Here is a 14,786-nt window from a genome sequence, read left to right on the forward strand (position 1 = left end):
CCACAGCACACACAACTTAGCCTTGACGACATTGTTTTGCCTGAACACTGGGAGTTTCAGAGTGATACACCAATAAAGGCTTCACTTTGCAATCACCACTAGCATTAGCACACATCAGATGAGTAAGCCTGTCTTTCATAGGCTTATGTCCTGAGAGTGCCTTTTCCTCCTGAGTAATGTAGGTCCTACTTGGCAATTTCTTCCAAAACAGGCCTGTTTCGTCGCAATTAAACACTTTTTCAGGTTTCAATTCTTCACCGTCTATGTACACCTTGAATTCCTTCACATATTTTTCAGCTGCTTTTTGGTCTGAACTGGCAGCCTCACCATGCTTTATCACACTATGTATGCCACTATGATTCTTACATCTCTCAACCCAACCTTTGCTGGCCTTAAATTCACTCACATCACCACTAGTTGCAGGCATTTTTCTAATTAAATCGTCATGCAACTTCTTGGCCTTTTCACATATGATCACTTGAGAGATGCTATCTCCTGCTGTTTTCCGTTTATCCACACCAATAACAGTCTCTCAACATTTTCGAGTACATGCGATCTCTGTTTCGAAAACAAATTTGCGCCTTTTGCAAGAACAGCTTCCTTGATTGCCATTTTGTTGGCCAAGATAGTAGCGATGGTTGACTGGGGTTTGGTATACAACCTGGCCAGCTCCGAGACATGCACTCCACTTTCGTACTTAGTAATTATCTCTTTCTTCATTTCCATAGTAATTTTCACCCTTTTTACCACAGGGTTGGCACTAGAAGCTTTCTTGGGGACCATGGTGACTTATTTTGCAGCTACAAGCACTAAAAACACTGATAATATGAAATGTACTGAATGTATGCTTAGATGCGACCACACTGGCTGGCTTGTAAACACTGGCACCCATGGGGCAGCTGAGGCCACGCATAGGACGCAGGACGCGTCCCGGACGAATCACGTAAGGCGAGTTTTTTATCATGAGGCGAGGCAAAATTTTTGCGTTCAAATGCTTTGTATGGCGGATTTAACATAAGGCGATGCGTTCGTAAGGTGGGGGTCCACTGTAAATGATAAAGCTCCTGGAGAGCGAAACGTTGCGACAATAAAATGTCACATTAGTTGCACTTGTGTCCTTTTACTTTACATATTGTCGGTAATTCTACCAACTTTATTGCAACAATACTTGTAATTTCAAAGTAAGGAGAATTGGGGTATCCTAAGTCAGCAACTTCCACGATAGATGGAGACAATTTTGTTAAGCTCTTGCAATCTTAAAGCCCAGTGGTAGCACCTTCAGCTCATAACTGAAGAACTCAAGTTTGATCCTGCAGCTGGTGCAGATAAGATACCTGGAGAGTGTTCTGGGGGCCAATGCCTCTGCAGCATGGTTTGTGACCAGACCTAATAATGGATCAGGGTCTGATCAACCAGGTTGTTACTGCTGGCTGCACATAAACTGACATATGAACCACAGCCCAACTGGTCAGGTACTAACCCTAGGTGCCTGTCCAACTCCCTTTTAAAGACAGCCAGGGGTCTATTGGTAATTCCCATTATGTATGCTGGGAGGCATATTTTCTTAACACATGTAGCTTGGCTACGTTCAAGAAGGAGCTGGGCAGTTACCTCAAGTTAGTACCCAATCAGCTGGACTGTGGTTCGTACGCTGGACTACATGCTGCCAGCAGTGACAGTCTGGTTGATCAGGCCCTGATTCACCGGGAGGCCTGGTCAAGGACTGGGCCACAGGGGTACTAATCCCCAGAAGACCCTCCAGGTAGTCCAGGTAGCCTCTGCTTCCCTAGCAGCAAGTAGGTACCTTGGTATTAACTGAGAACACCATCTGACACTCAAGTTATTAACTAATCTGGTTAATAACTGAATAAAGTTCTCCACTTTGCATTATGACAGGCACACAATGGTGATAAACAATGAAAATTTAACAGGCCTATACAGTGGAACCTCAAAAATCGAACGTATCACATATGTATTGAACGTTTCGAAAATAGGACCATTTTTTCGGGCAAACTGTGTCCCTATTATCGAACGCTCCCCTATTTTTGGACCGCTGGGTACGGGACCTGTCTGCCAGCCCGCTCTGTCCGCGTCCCCGCGCAGGCGCCGTGAGCAGTCTAGCTTTGTTTATGCTTGAGTGAACACTAACCTGCGCTCTCATTCACGCATTTTACAATTATTTCGTTGTGTTTGGTGCTTGTGGGACTGTGAAATAAGCTGCCATGGGCCCAAAGAAACTTGCTAGTGGTACCCCTGTGGTAAAGAAAGTGAGAAACACCATAGATGTGAAGAAGGAAATAATACAGAAGTATGAGAGTGGTGTGAGACTTGTTGAGCTTGCCAGGATGTATGGGAAAAACAAGTTGACCATCGGTTCTATCCTGTCAAAGCAAGAACAAATCAAGGAAGCTGATGTTGCAAAAAGTGTTAATATAGGGAGTGGATGAGGTGCCTTCTTCAAAGATTAAGGAGATTTGTGCCAAGTGGAATGATGTCCAAATGTTTGTGCAGAAGTACCACCCTGAGCAAGCTGAAACAAGCCATCTTTGCAACAAGTTTTGTGACAGAAACATGTGCCATTTTAGGGAAATGTTAAAGAGGTGCCAGAAACAGAGGACTGTGGACAGTTATTTTGTGAGACAGGGGTGCAGTGACTCTCAAGCTGGTCCTAGTGGCATTAAAAGACGGAGAAGGGAAGTAACCCCAGAGAGGGCTTTACCTGAAGTCCTCATGGAGGGGGATTCTCCTTCCAAACACTAACCCCAACTCCCTCTCTCCTCCTCCCTATCTTCCAGATGCCATCACCAATCTTCAATAAAGGTAAGTAAAAATGTTATTTTATATGTACGTATTACTATACATAATTAAAAACTATAGTATTTGTTGTATGTAAAACTGTAATTAATCTCTATAAAATGTATTTTTTTGTGTGAATATTTTTGGGTTTCTGGAACGGATTAATTGTATTTCTTGCCCATTCTCTGCTCAGACGCTGTGCTGAGTGGTCGTCAGCTGTCTCTCCTCAGTCCCGACACCTGGTGGAGGAGCTTTGCGACGACAACAACAATGGCAACTGGTTTTCACCGGAGAGTTAATACTGTTTGTATTGACCTCATAAAGGGCACAATCCCCAGTGCATCGATTAATGTGCTGGTGCCGATGATCATCCACGATATATATGGCATCCAGCGTGAATCCCTGTGTGGCGTTGCCTTAAATGGACTATCCAGGATTTTCATCAAGTTTTGTGATACCAAGACCTATGAGCAGATTGTCAACCAGTATCAGGATGTTAGCAAGCAAGTCACCCCAGCAGTCACAGTTAAGTTGCGAGACGTTTCACAATACTATACGTGGGTACGTGTGCGAAACGTGCCTTTTGAGGCTAACGAAGTTGACATACGTGACGCCTTCAAATACTATGGGATGATCCACCAGGTTACTATGGGTCGGTGGTCTGATGGCCACTTTGCTGGTTTACAAGAAGGGTCTTTCTCGTTGAAAATGTCCCTGCGCCAACCAATACCTTCGTACATAAACCTAGAGGAGTTCCGTACCCAGGTGTATGTTACGTATCCTGGGCAGAGATGAACTTGTCGCCTATGCGGCGCATTGGATCACATTGCTGCACAATGCATTAAGCGCCAGCCGCTCTCAGGATGTGGTCGTCATCCGGATGGTGAGGCTCCTCGTTAGATTCTGGCAGATGAAGTAGTCGAGGACTTACCGCACCTGAAATCGTGGAGTGATGAGGTGGATCGGGCCATGCTCGTGGAGTCATCCTGCTTGACTCTACCTGGAACGGTCAACCATGATGTGGTAGAACATGGTGGACGTGAGAGCCCTCAAGCAAGAGAGGTTGCTGACATGGAAGCTAACATTGTATCGACATTGAGCGACCTTTAAGCGTCGCAGGAGTATGATTCTGTGCCGTGTGTGCCTGCGTTCGAGTGTTCAGATGAGGAGAGAACACAGTTAATGGATGTCGATCAGTTAATTAACGTAAGTGAGGTAGAAGGTCCGAGAGTTCATACTGTTGCGGTAGAAGTTCACAAGGAGAACATTACAGGTCCTAATAAAGCTGAGGATGCTGTTTCTAGGAGGCGTGTAGCTACCCCGCCCAACTCCGACGATGTCTTGACCCCTGGACAGCGTTCTGGGAAGAAGACGTGGTCGGAAGTCACGGGTGGGGGGTCGCGTGGTTCCAGGACAGCGAGTAATATAACAGGGAATGTACAAGGTAAAGGTGGCGCCTTTGGCGTTAGTCAACGTAAAGAGAGAAAGGGTGTGGTGGTCCCTCGAGGAAAGCCACAGTTAGCAAAGTTAGGTGTATAACCATAAATGTTAATGGTATGAAAAATAACAGAAAGCAAGTGCAGGTTCATGAGTGGTTGCATCACTTTGCAGTAGACGTATGTTTCGTGCAAGAACATAACCATAAAGTTGGAAATTCGTTTGCGATAGATGGTTATGATGTTTATATGGCTCACTCGAGTCGTTTGAAAGGTGGTGTGGCTGTGTTGATAAAAGCGACCAGCCCATTCGTGATGAAACATTGGGAGGAGGGGGGGGGGTCGCGTGGTACACGTCATAGGTGAGTGGGGTACTCAACGGGTTGGTTTTGTAGGAGTATATGGGCCAGCTGAACATGATGTTAATATTAAAAATGCTTTTGTTAACAATGTTCTTGTGTACTATTTGAGATCCCTGCCTGATATAACAGTGGTTGGTGGCGACTGGAACTGTGTGGTGCGCCGTAAAGACGTAGAACCGAGGGGAGCGGGTTATTGTTCGATTATTTTGGGTGATTTGTTGTCTGGGCTGGGGTTGGTGGATGTAAGTGGGAGCGGTGACTTGGGGATTGAGCACACTTTCGTTGTTAGTGGGATGAATTGTAAAGGACCTGCCTAGTATGGGCCAACAGGCCTGCTGCAGTGTTCCTCCTTTCTTATGTTCTTATGTTCTTATGTAAGGACTATGCTACGTGCTTAGACAGGGTGTGTGTGTCTCGGCGGGTAGTTGTAACCAAAGTGCGTGTGTTAGACATATATTTCTCCGACCATCGCGGTGTTCTCGTAGAGCTTGACTGGGGGGGTCTCCCAACTCGTTTTAAAGGATACTGGAAGTTAAATACTCGTTTACTTCAAAGTGCGGAAGATAGGACACTCTTCACGCACTTATGGATGTCTATGGGAGTAGAGTCCTTGGAAGGTAGTGATTTAGTGCGACAATGGGACGAGGTTATGAAGCCTCGAATTAAGGATTTGTATGTGCATCGGGGTAGGGAGGCCTTTCGATTGGAGTATGGATTTTTGAGGTACTTGGAGGGTTCTTTACAGCACTGTTATGCGCAAGGAGAGGTATCTGGAATTTACCCAGTGGACGAGATTGACAATCTAAAGGAACACATCCAGGTGCTGAAAAATACGGTTTTTGATGGGGCGCGTATTTCGAGTGGAGTCGAGGAGGCTGTGTGGAGTGATAAGCCGTCCGCTTGTGTCTTACGTAGTCAGACACAGAGGAGGAGGGCGACTGAAATCATGAGTTTAGTGGTGCAGGATGGCGTTGAAGGGTATAGTGAGGGTCAGGTTGTAACAACAACTGAAGGAATAATATATTATGTTGATAAATGGTTTAATCTCAAAAGATTAAAGATGCAAGCGTGGATGCAATACGGGAATTGGGGCGGAATGTACGATGTGAGTTGAATGATAATGATCGTTTTCTCATGGGTGGGCCTATAACTGAAGCTGAGGTGTGGGAGGCTTTGCAGGGAATGTGCAAGGGCAAGGCGCCGGGTATTGATGGCATTCCGTGTGAATTTTATATTCAACATTGGGAGGTCATAAGGACTTTTCTGGTACGTTTACTCAATGCGATGAAGGAGGGGGGACGTTTAGGTATGTCTCAGAGTACGGCAGTTTTGGTGTTAGTTAAAAAATGTGACATACCCGTATCACTTAAGGATTACCGACCAATATCACTAATGTGTAGTGATTATAAATTATATGCAAAAATTTTAATGAATAGGATTAAGGAAGTGTCTGACAAGGTAATACATAAGGGTCAGTTTGGCGTGTCAGGTAGGTCGATGTATGATGGTCATGGGAATATCAGGGAGTTTGTCGAGGAATGCGGAACGAGGGGCGGGGGTGGTGTTTTGGCTTTAGACTGGCAAGCTGCTTTTGATAGTGTAGAAAGGGAGGTGCTGTGGAAGTTTGTGAGATGGCAGGGTTTTGGAAATGAGATCATCATGTGGGCTCCTTCTTTGTACAGTGGTGCTGGGTGTCAAGTACAAATTAATGGGAAGTTAGGAGACTTTGTCAAATTGAATAGAGGCATTCGACAGGGATGCCCTATGTCTCAAATGTTCTTTGCTTGCATGCAGGACCCTTTTTATTGGACAGTTTGTGGGCGGGGAGTAGATTCGTCGTGGGGTTCGGGAAGTGATCGACCAGCCATAGTAGGTTATGTAGATGATACAACTGTCCTATTATGTACGAGGGAGCAATTGAGTTTTGTGGGAAAACTTGTAGATGTATTTGGTAGAGCAACAGGAATGCGGGTTAACAAAGAAAAATCAAAGATTATGAAGTTGGGAGATTGGGCGAGAGAGGAGGTAGGTATAGAGACGTGGACGGTGGTTGACTGTGTTAACATATGTGGTATACAGTATATGAGAGAGGTTGATAAGACGAGGGCATGTAATTCGGGGAGGGTGGTAAATAGTGTTTTGAGGCGTATAAATAGTCTAAGGCCACGACATTTAACCCTACACCAGAGAGCGATAGTAATTAATGTTCTTCTTTATAGTAAAGTTTGGCACGTTGCTGCGCTGTATCCACTAATAAAGGGGGATCTCAAACATCTTTTAAATAGAGTATATAGATTTTTGTGGGGCTCAGGGTGCGACTGGCTCACAAGAGCGGTGGTAGAGACACCAATGCGTCAAGGAGGGTTAGGTCTTGTTCCTTTAAGAGACAGAGTCATTGCTTGTTATGTGAAGCGTCGTTTTCTCCGACTGGGTGGCAGGCATGGTGGTTTAACAGAAATGTATCGTGACCTGAGCAGGTGGTGGGGACGGACAGATTTAATTAGGTGTGAGACGATGCTACGTGTGTTACTGTGCATGTGAGATGTGCGGAGCGTTAAATTGAGTACGTACTTTGGAAAGAGTGGGTATGGTGAAGGTTGAGGTGAGAGTTCAGGGAATGTTCCCCATGTACGCATGGTGTGATATATGGAAGCGGGTTCATCAGTTACGTCTCCTTCCTCGAGTACGCAAAGTGGTTTTTAAATTTTTGCATGGGATTCTGCCGTCCAAGGTGGTGTTGTCTAATCGGCGTGTAGAGGAGGACCGGAGTTGTTCAGCGTGCGGGGAGGACGAATCAGCGTTTCACATTGTGTATTTCTGTGAAGCTTTAGGTATAGTACGTGCGTGGTTAAGCAGGGTTTTACGAATGGTAGGGGGGGAGGTTTGTTGGTACTTAGGGCGTTGAGTTTTGATGTGGGTGGGGTTGACATCTGTGTACAACGTGCAGTGTCGTATGTCGTAGCCGATTATATTTATGTGTCATGGGCTATGAGGCATGTTGAAGGTAATAGCAGAATCCGGGTTTTAGCGGGAACAATTCTTAGAACTAAGTGTCGAAATCAGTTGGTATATGAGGGGAGATGGGAGAAAGATTTCCCGTCTGCATATAGAGTGTTAGAGTTAAAGGATTTGAGATAATTTGTGTTCGTTCAGTGGGTAATCTAACGGGCTGGTCAGCTGCGTTTAATTGTGTGTAAATGTCTTGTGCTTGTGAATGTTGTATGTATGTCTCCAATGTGATGATGTCATTAATAAAAATGTAAAAATTTTGTATGTGCAGAACGTTAAGAGTTTTGCCTTTTTTATTCTTGTATACCAATCATTGGTATTTGTATAGATGTGTTTTCCTATTACATGTAATATATGATATTACATGTAATTGATTACATTATTTGTTGAGATGTAAAATAACACATCGTATTTGTTATATTTGGATGTTTTTGTCATCGATTCATTAATACCTATGTCTATGTTGGTGTGTATGAGTGTGCTTGTGTGTGTGTGTTATTGTGTGTGTTGGTTTTTTAACACAATGATTTATTATACAGTCTATATACTTACCCATGTGTGCTTGCCATTTGTATATACAACATAGTTAGACATGTTCTTTAATAATGTATAATGTGTTGTGTCTGAGTATAAAAACATTGTCAATACTTTGTTTGTGTGTAAGGTGTATTATCATTATATTGTACGGTATCGTTGGTCATGTGAGATTATTGTAAAATTAACCGCTTTCTTTTGTGTGTTTTTAATATACATTTATCATTGTGTATCTCACTGTTTTAAATAAAATATAAAAAAAATTGTATTTCCATTATTTCTTATGGGAAATATTGCTTCGAATTTCAGACTTTTCGAATTTAGAACTAGCTCCTGGAACGGATTAAGTTTGATTTTTGAGGTTCCACTGTATATTATTATTCTATTTTCATGGGGGGAGTGCTAAACCTGTAGGGCTCACATAACACCCATACAAGTGTGAACTGATATTAATGCATATTTTACTGAGGTTACTACTGATTCATCATTATCAATCATCATCATTGATCACTACCACCATCGTCATCAAATATCATTGTCATTATAGTCATAATAGTCATCATTGTTACTGATAACACCTGCACCCATAGTGGTCATACAGCATGAGGAGGAATGGGAGGCAATCAGGTTCAATCCAAGGAATGGGAGGCAATCAGGTTCAATCCAAGGAATGGGAGGCAATCAGGTTCAATCCATGGAATGGGAGGCAATCAGGTTCAACCCAAGGAATGGGAGGCAATCAGGTTCAATCCATGGAATGGGAGGCAATCAGGTTCAATCCAAGGAATGGGAGGCAATCAGGTTCAATCCAAGGAATGGGAGGCAATCAGGTTCAATCCAAGGAATGGGAGGCAATCAGGTTCAATCCATGGAATGGGAGGCAATCAGGTTCAACCCAAGGAATGGGAGGCAATCAGGTTCAATCCATGGAATGGGAGGCAATCAGGTTCAATCCAAGGAATGGGAGGCAATCAGGTTCAATCCAAGGAATGGGAGGCAATCAAGTTCAATCCATGGAATGGAAGGCAATCAGGTTCAATCAAAGGAATGGGAGACAATCAAGTTCAATCCAAGGAATAGGAGGCAATCAGGTTCAATCCAAGGAATGGGAGGCAATCAGGTTCAATCCAAGGAATGGGAGGCAATCAGGTTCAATCCAAGGAATGGGTGGCAATCAGGTTCAATACATGGAATGGAAGGCAATCAGGTTCAATCCAAGGAATGGGAGGCAATCAGGTTCAATCAAAGGAATGGGAGGCAATCAGGTTCAATCCAAGGAATGGGAGGCAATCAGGTTCAATCCAAGGAATGGGAGGCAATCAGGTTCAATACAAGGAATGGGAGGCAATCAGGTTCAATCCAAGGAATGGGAGGCAATCAGGTTCAATACATGGAATGAAAGGCAATCAGGTTCAATCCAAGGAATGGAAGGCAATCAAGTTCAATCAAAGGAATGGAAGGCAATCAAGTTCAATCAAAGGAATGGGAGGCAATCAAGTTCAATCCAAGGAATGGAAGGCAATCAGGTTCAATCAAAGGAATGGGAGGCAATCAGGTTCAATCCAAGGAATGGAAGGCAATCAGGTTCAATCAAAGGAATGAGAGGCAATCAAGTTCAATCCAAGGAATGGGAGACTAGATTTAATCATCTATTTTAATTAGAGAAAGGTGAAAAGTGGTTATATAGAACCTTGAGAATGGGAGGAATTCAGGTTTGATCCAAGAAAGGGGAGGATAAGAACAATTCCTTGGAACAAGAGCCCTTCACTGACATCATTGCACCCAGACCAACCCGGGTCCAAATCTTATGATCAAGAGCCCCTCGTCAGCATCAATGCACCTAGGACAGGTCTAATTCCCAGGATCAAGAGCTCTTCACTGGGATTAATACACCTAGGACAGATCCAACTCCCAGGATCAAGAGCCCTTCACTAGCATCAATCAATCCCTCTGCAGGGTTACACACTAATTATATTCACGAGGAAGCTTTAAACCCACAGGAGTCGAGCAGCACCTGGAGACTGAGGCACTCACGTTTGATCCCAGGAAGCGGAAGACAGTGCCAATACCCTGGATCAAAAGCCCTTCTCTTATCTTATCTTCAGGCTACAAAACTACATATAAATTTCCTCTTGCATTTTTGGACAAAAATCCGTCATTTAAAAAATTGCTGGAATACATGTATAATATATATTTTAGAGTGTATATATAACAGGACTCACCAGTAGTGTGTTCAGGTGGTTGTGGGTGTTGATATATTAGACATTAATGACACTAGACAGCAATAATAATAAAATAAGAGAGATCACCAGACGACACACTCACTCCCACACAGTGATCACTACACACTGCTATATTATAATATCATTCATACCTTCATTTATATATCTTAAGCCTTTATTTATTTACTTTTTAATTTCTACACTATATTTGTACGTTATAAATAAATATTATTGTATATAAATTATATATATTGGATTGCTGACATTTGACTTGTGTAGGATGAACAACCATACAGTGAATACCACTTTATTGATTTGTAGTTATTTTATGTAATGTATCAGCTACAGTTAAAAAGTCGTGCATACCATAATATACTACATATATTGTGACATTATTTTCTAACTTATACTCATTTATTAGGATAGAGTTGTGAAGACATAGTTTTGTGAGTGTTGGCCAGCCTGGGTAAACAATATATAATAACTGCAGACGACAATAATTACGGAGTAATTAAGTAAAATATAAATGATATCCTAGTATTATTTATATCACATTATCCTTCATCTTTGTTTCAGTAAAGTGTTCCATTATTTAAATGGTTATGCTTCAACAATGGTCAATAGCACTCACATGGCCATTACCAACCAGTGCCATTTTTTTTGTGACCATTTGAACTTTAAACTATTATAGCTAAACCAGTGTCCTTCTCTCCTCTCCCTCTTGACCTACATCACTTTTTTGTGTTAATAAACACTACAGACACTTGAAGTATTTAGCTATATAACATAGTATGGTATTTTGGCCACATCCCCTCAAGGAAGGTTCCTTGATGTTGGTGAGGGGCTCTTGATTTAGGGAATTAGATCTGTGCTCCAGTTCCCCGAATTAAGCCTGAATGCCTTCCACATCCCCCCCTTAGGCGCTGTATGATCCTCCGGGTTTAGCGCTTCCCCCTTGATTGTAATAATAATATTTTGGCCACATCATTGAATTACTACTATGTATGACTATGATAACTTCTCATAACTTATATACATGATATATCACGTATGTGCTCACTGAGTTGTGTTTGCCTAGGTTCAGTTGCAGCTCCTGGCCGGCATTGTTGGGTGCTGGCCTCGTAGGCCCCGTCATACCTACTCTTGAAACTGTGGATTGAGTTTGCCTCTGCATTTCATCTACCTCATTCTAGTTATTTAACAGCCAGAAGTTTATTTCGGTTCAGTTACACATCAATACAATTACACAAGTTTTAGGTGATTGTAATTATCTAGGATAACTGGAAAGGGTTTACGGGGGTCAACGCCCCCGCGGCCCGGTCTGAGACCAGGCCTCATGATGAATCAGGGCCTGATCAACCTGGCTGTTACTGTTGACCGCACGCGAACTGACGTACGAACCACAGCCCGGTTGGTCAGGTACTGACTTTAGGTGCCTGTCCAGCGCCTTCTTGAAAACAGTCAGGGATCTATTGGTAATCCCCCTTATGTATGCTGGGAGGCAGTTGAACAGTCTTGGGTCCCTGACACTTATTGTGTTGTCTCTCAGTGTGCTCGTGGCGCCCCTGCTTTTCAATGGGGGAATGTTGCATCTCCTGCCGAGTCCTTTGCTTTCATAGGGAGTGATTATCGTGTGTAAGTTTGGTACTAATCCATCTAGGATTTTCCAAGTATATATTATCATGTATCTCTCTCGCCTGCGTTCCAGGGAATACAAATCAAGGGACTTCAACCTTTCTCAGTACCTCTGTAAGTGTGCTCAAATTATAAATAAATAAATAAATAAATAAATTATAAATAAATTATAAATAAATGTACTGAATGTACAACAATGCATGCAACCATATGACCTGTCTTTGTAATACTCACTTGTGCTTTATAGTTATCTGTTTACATTAATGTTTTATCACTGATTTCATCATTGCTTAGTTAATCTTAAGTTAATTTTAAGCCAGCCCGTAATGCTATGCATAGTATAAGTGGCTTTGGCATGCTGCTCTTATCTGTATTTTTTTGTACCTCTGTATGTGTGCTCAAATTGTAAATAAATAAATAAATAAATAAATAAATAAATAAATAAGTGTACCGTCACGGGACTTACTTCTACTGGGTCCTTGTAATATGTTATTATCAGCAGACTAGGTATTAGATACAGCAGAGTTCAGTCATGATTATAACTCTAAATATTAAAACAACTAAATAACTCAAGTACGTGAAAATCAGTTAGAATAAAAGAAGGTATAAAAGAAATAAAGTGAAATGAGTAATTTACATGAACATTAAATAAAGAAAATCAGCTTAACGAGTTTAATTATACAATAAATCACTTTCCTTCCTTACTATAATATTTTACGGTGCCTCGTGGCCTGATCGCTGAAGGTCTCGCTTCACACGGCCAGAGTCGGCGTTCGATTCCAAGAGCGGGTAGAAACATAGGGCGTGTTTTTTTACACCGGTTGTATATGTTCACCCATCAGTAAAATGTGTACCTGGGTGTTAGTGGACTGGTGTGGGTCGCATCCTGGGATAAAACTGACCTAATTTGCGGGAAATGCTTAGCTATGGTCTGTATACCTTGTAATGGTAGTAAATAAAGATATTATTATTATTATTATTATTATTATTATTATTATTATTATTATTATTATTATTATTATTATTATTATTATTATTATTATTATTATTATTATTATTATTATTATTCACGTTTGCGTGGAAAACTTATTACAACTGTAACCAGATATAAACATGTAAATATTTTATTAACATAGTAACTTGTTCAACTATCACAACTCTGTGGTAGAGTCCCTGGACCCATTATGTACCTCTGTAATGTTGAGGTAGAGTCCCTGGACCCATTATGTACCTCTGTAATGTTGAGGTACAGTCCCTGGACCCATTATGTACCTCTGTAATGTTGAGGTAGAGTCCCTGGACCCATTATGTACCTCTGTAATGTTGAGGTAGAGTCCCTGGACCCATTATGTACCTCTGTAATGTTGAGGTAGAGTCCCTGGACCCATTATGTACCTCTGTAATGTTGAGGTAGAGTCCCTGGACCCATTATGTACCTCTGTAATGTTGAGGTAGAGTCCCTGGACCCATTATGTACCTCTGTAATGTTGAGGTACAGTCCCTGGACCCATTATGTACCTCTGTAATGTTGAGGTACAGTCCCTGGACCCATTATGTACCTCTGTAATGTTGAGGTAGAGTCCCTGGACCCATTATGTACCTCTGTAATGTTGAGGTAGAGTCCCTGGACCCATTATGTACCTCTGTAATGTTGAGGTAGAGTCCCTGGACCCATTATGTACCTCTGTAGTGTTGAGGTAGAGTCCCTGGACCCATTATGTACCTCTGTAATGTTGAGGTACAGTCCCTGGACCCATTATGTACCTCTGTAATGTTGAGGTACAGTCCCTGGACCCATTATGTACCTCTGTAATGTTGAGGTACAGTCCCTGGACCCATTATGTACCTCTGTAATGTTGAGGTACAGTCCCTGGACCCATTATGTACCTCTGTAATGTTGAGGTAGAGTCCCTGGACCCATTATGTACCTCTGTAATGTTGAGGTACAGTCCCTGGACCCATTATGTACCTCTGTAATGTTGAGGTACAGTCCCTGGACCCATTATGTACCTCTGTAATGTTGAGGTCGAGTCCCTGGACCCATTATGTACCTCTGTAATGTTGAGGTCGAGTCCCTGGACCCATTATGTACCTCTGTAATGTTGAGGTACAGTCCCTGGACCCATTATGTACCTCTGTAATGTTGAGGTCGAGTCCCTGGACCCATTATGTACCTCTGTAATGTTGAGGTCGAGTCCCTGGACCCATTATGTACCTCTGTAATGTTGAGGTCGAGTCCCTGGACCCATTATGTACCTCTGTAATGTTGAGGTACAGTCCCTGGACCCATTATGTACCTCTGTAATGTTGAGGTCGAGTCCCTGGACCCATTATGTACCTCTGTAATGTTGAGGTCGAGTCCCTGGACCCATTACGTACCTCTGTAATGTTGAGGTCGAGTCCCTGGACCCATTATGTACCTCTGTAATGTTGAGGTCGAGTCCCTGGACCCATTATGTACCTCTGTAATGTTGAGGTAGAGTCCCTGGACCCATTATGTACCTCTGTAATGTTGAGGTCGAGTCCCTGGACCCATTATGTACCTCTGTAATGTTGAGGTAGAGTCCCTGGACCCATTATGTACCTCTGTAATGTTGAGGTAGAGTCCCTGGACCCATTATGTACCTCTGTAATGTTGAGGTCGAGTCCCTGGACCCATTATGTACCTCTGTAATGTTGAGGTAGAGTCCCTGGACCCATTATGTACCTCTGTAATGTTGAGGTCGAGTCCCTGGACCCATTATGTACCTCTGTAATGTTGAGGTAGAGTCCCTGGACCCATTATGTACCTC

General features: G+C 42.6%; 1 protein-coding gene across 16 annotated transcripts in view; it reads right to left on the reverse strand.

Annotated features, from left to right (window-relative positions):
- Positions 1 to 10,498, reverse strand: part of l(1)G0196 (inositol hexakisphosphate and diphosphoinositol-pentakisphosphate kinase) — a 1,071,245-nt gene extending 1,060,747 nt beyond the window's left edge. For 9 of the 16 annotated variants that reach the window (XM_070103280.1, XM_070103277.1, XM_070103284.1 and 6 more), the window contains exon 1: positions 10,360 to 10,481. The gene's annotated coding sequence lies outside the window, so the exon portion shown is untranslated. Of the gene's footprint in view, positions 1 to 10,359 lie in introns of all 16 variants that reach the window. The other 7 variants (XM_070103282.1, XM_070103289.1, XM_070103288.1 and 4 more) reach the window with 4 other exon arrangements.
- Positions 10,499 to 14,786: the final 4,288 nt, after the last annotated feature.

The sequence above is a fragment of the Cherax quadricarinatus genome, chromosome 85 (genome assembly GCF_038502225.1).
Source record: "Cherax quadricarinatus isolate ZL_2023a chromosome 85, ASM3850222v1, whole genome shotgun sequence".
In the NCBI taxonomy this organism is placed as follows: Eukaryota; Metazoa; Arthropoda; class Malacostraca; order Decapoda; family Parastacidae; genus Cherax; species Cherax quadricarinatus.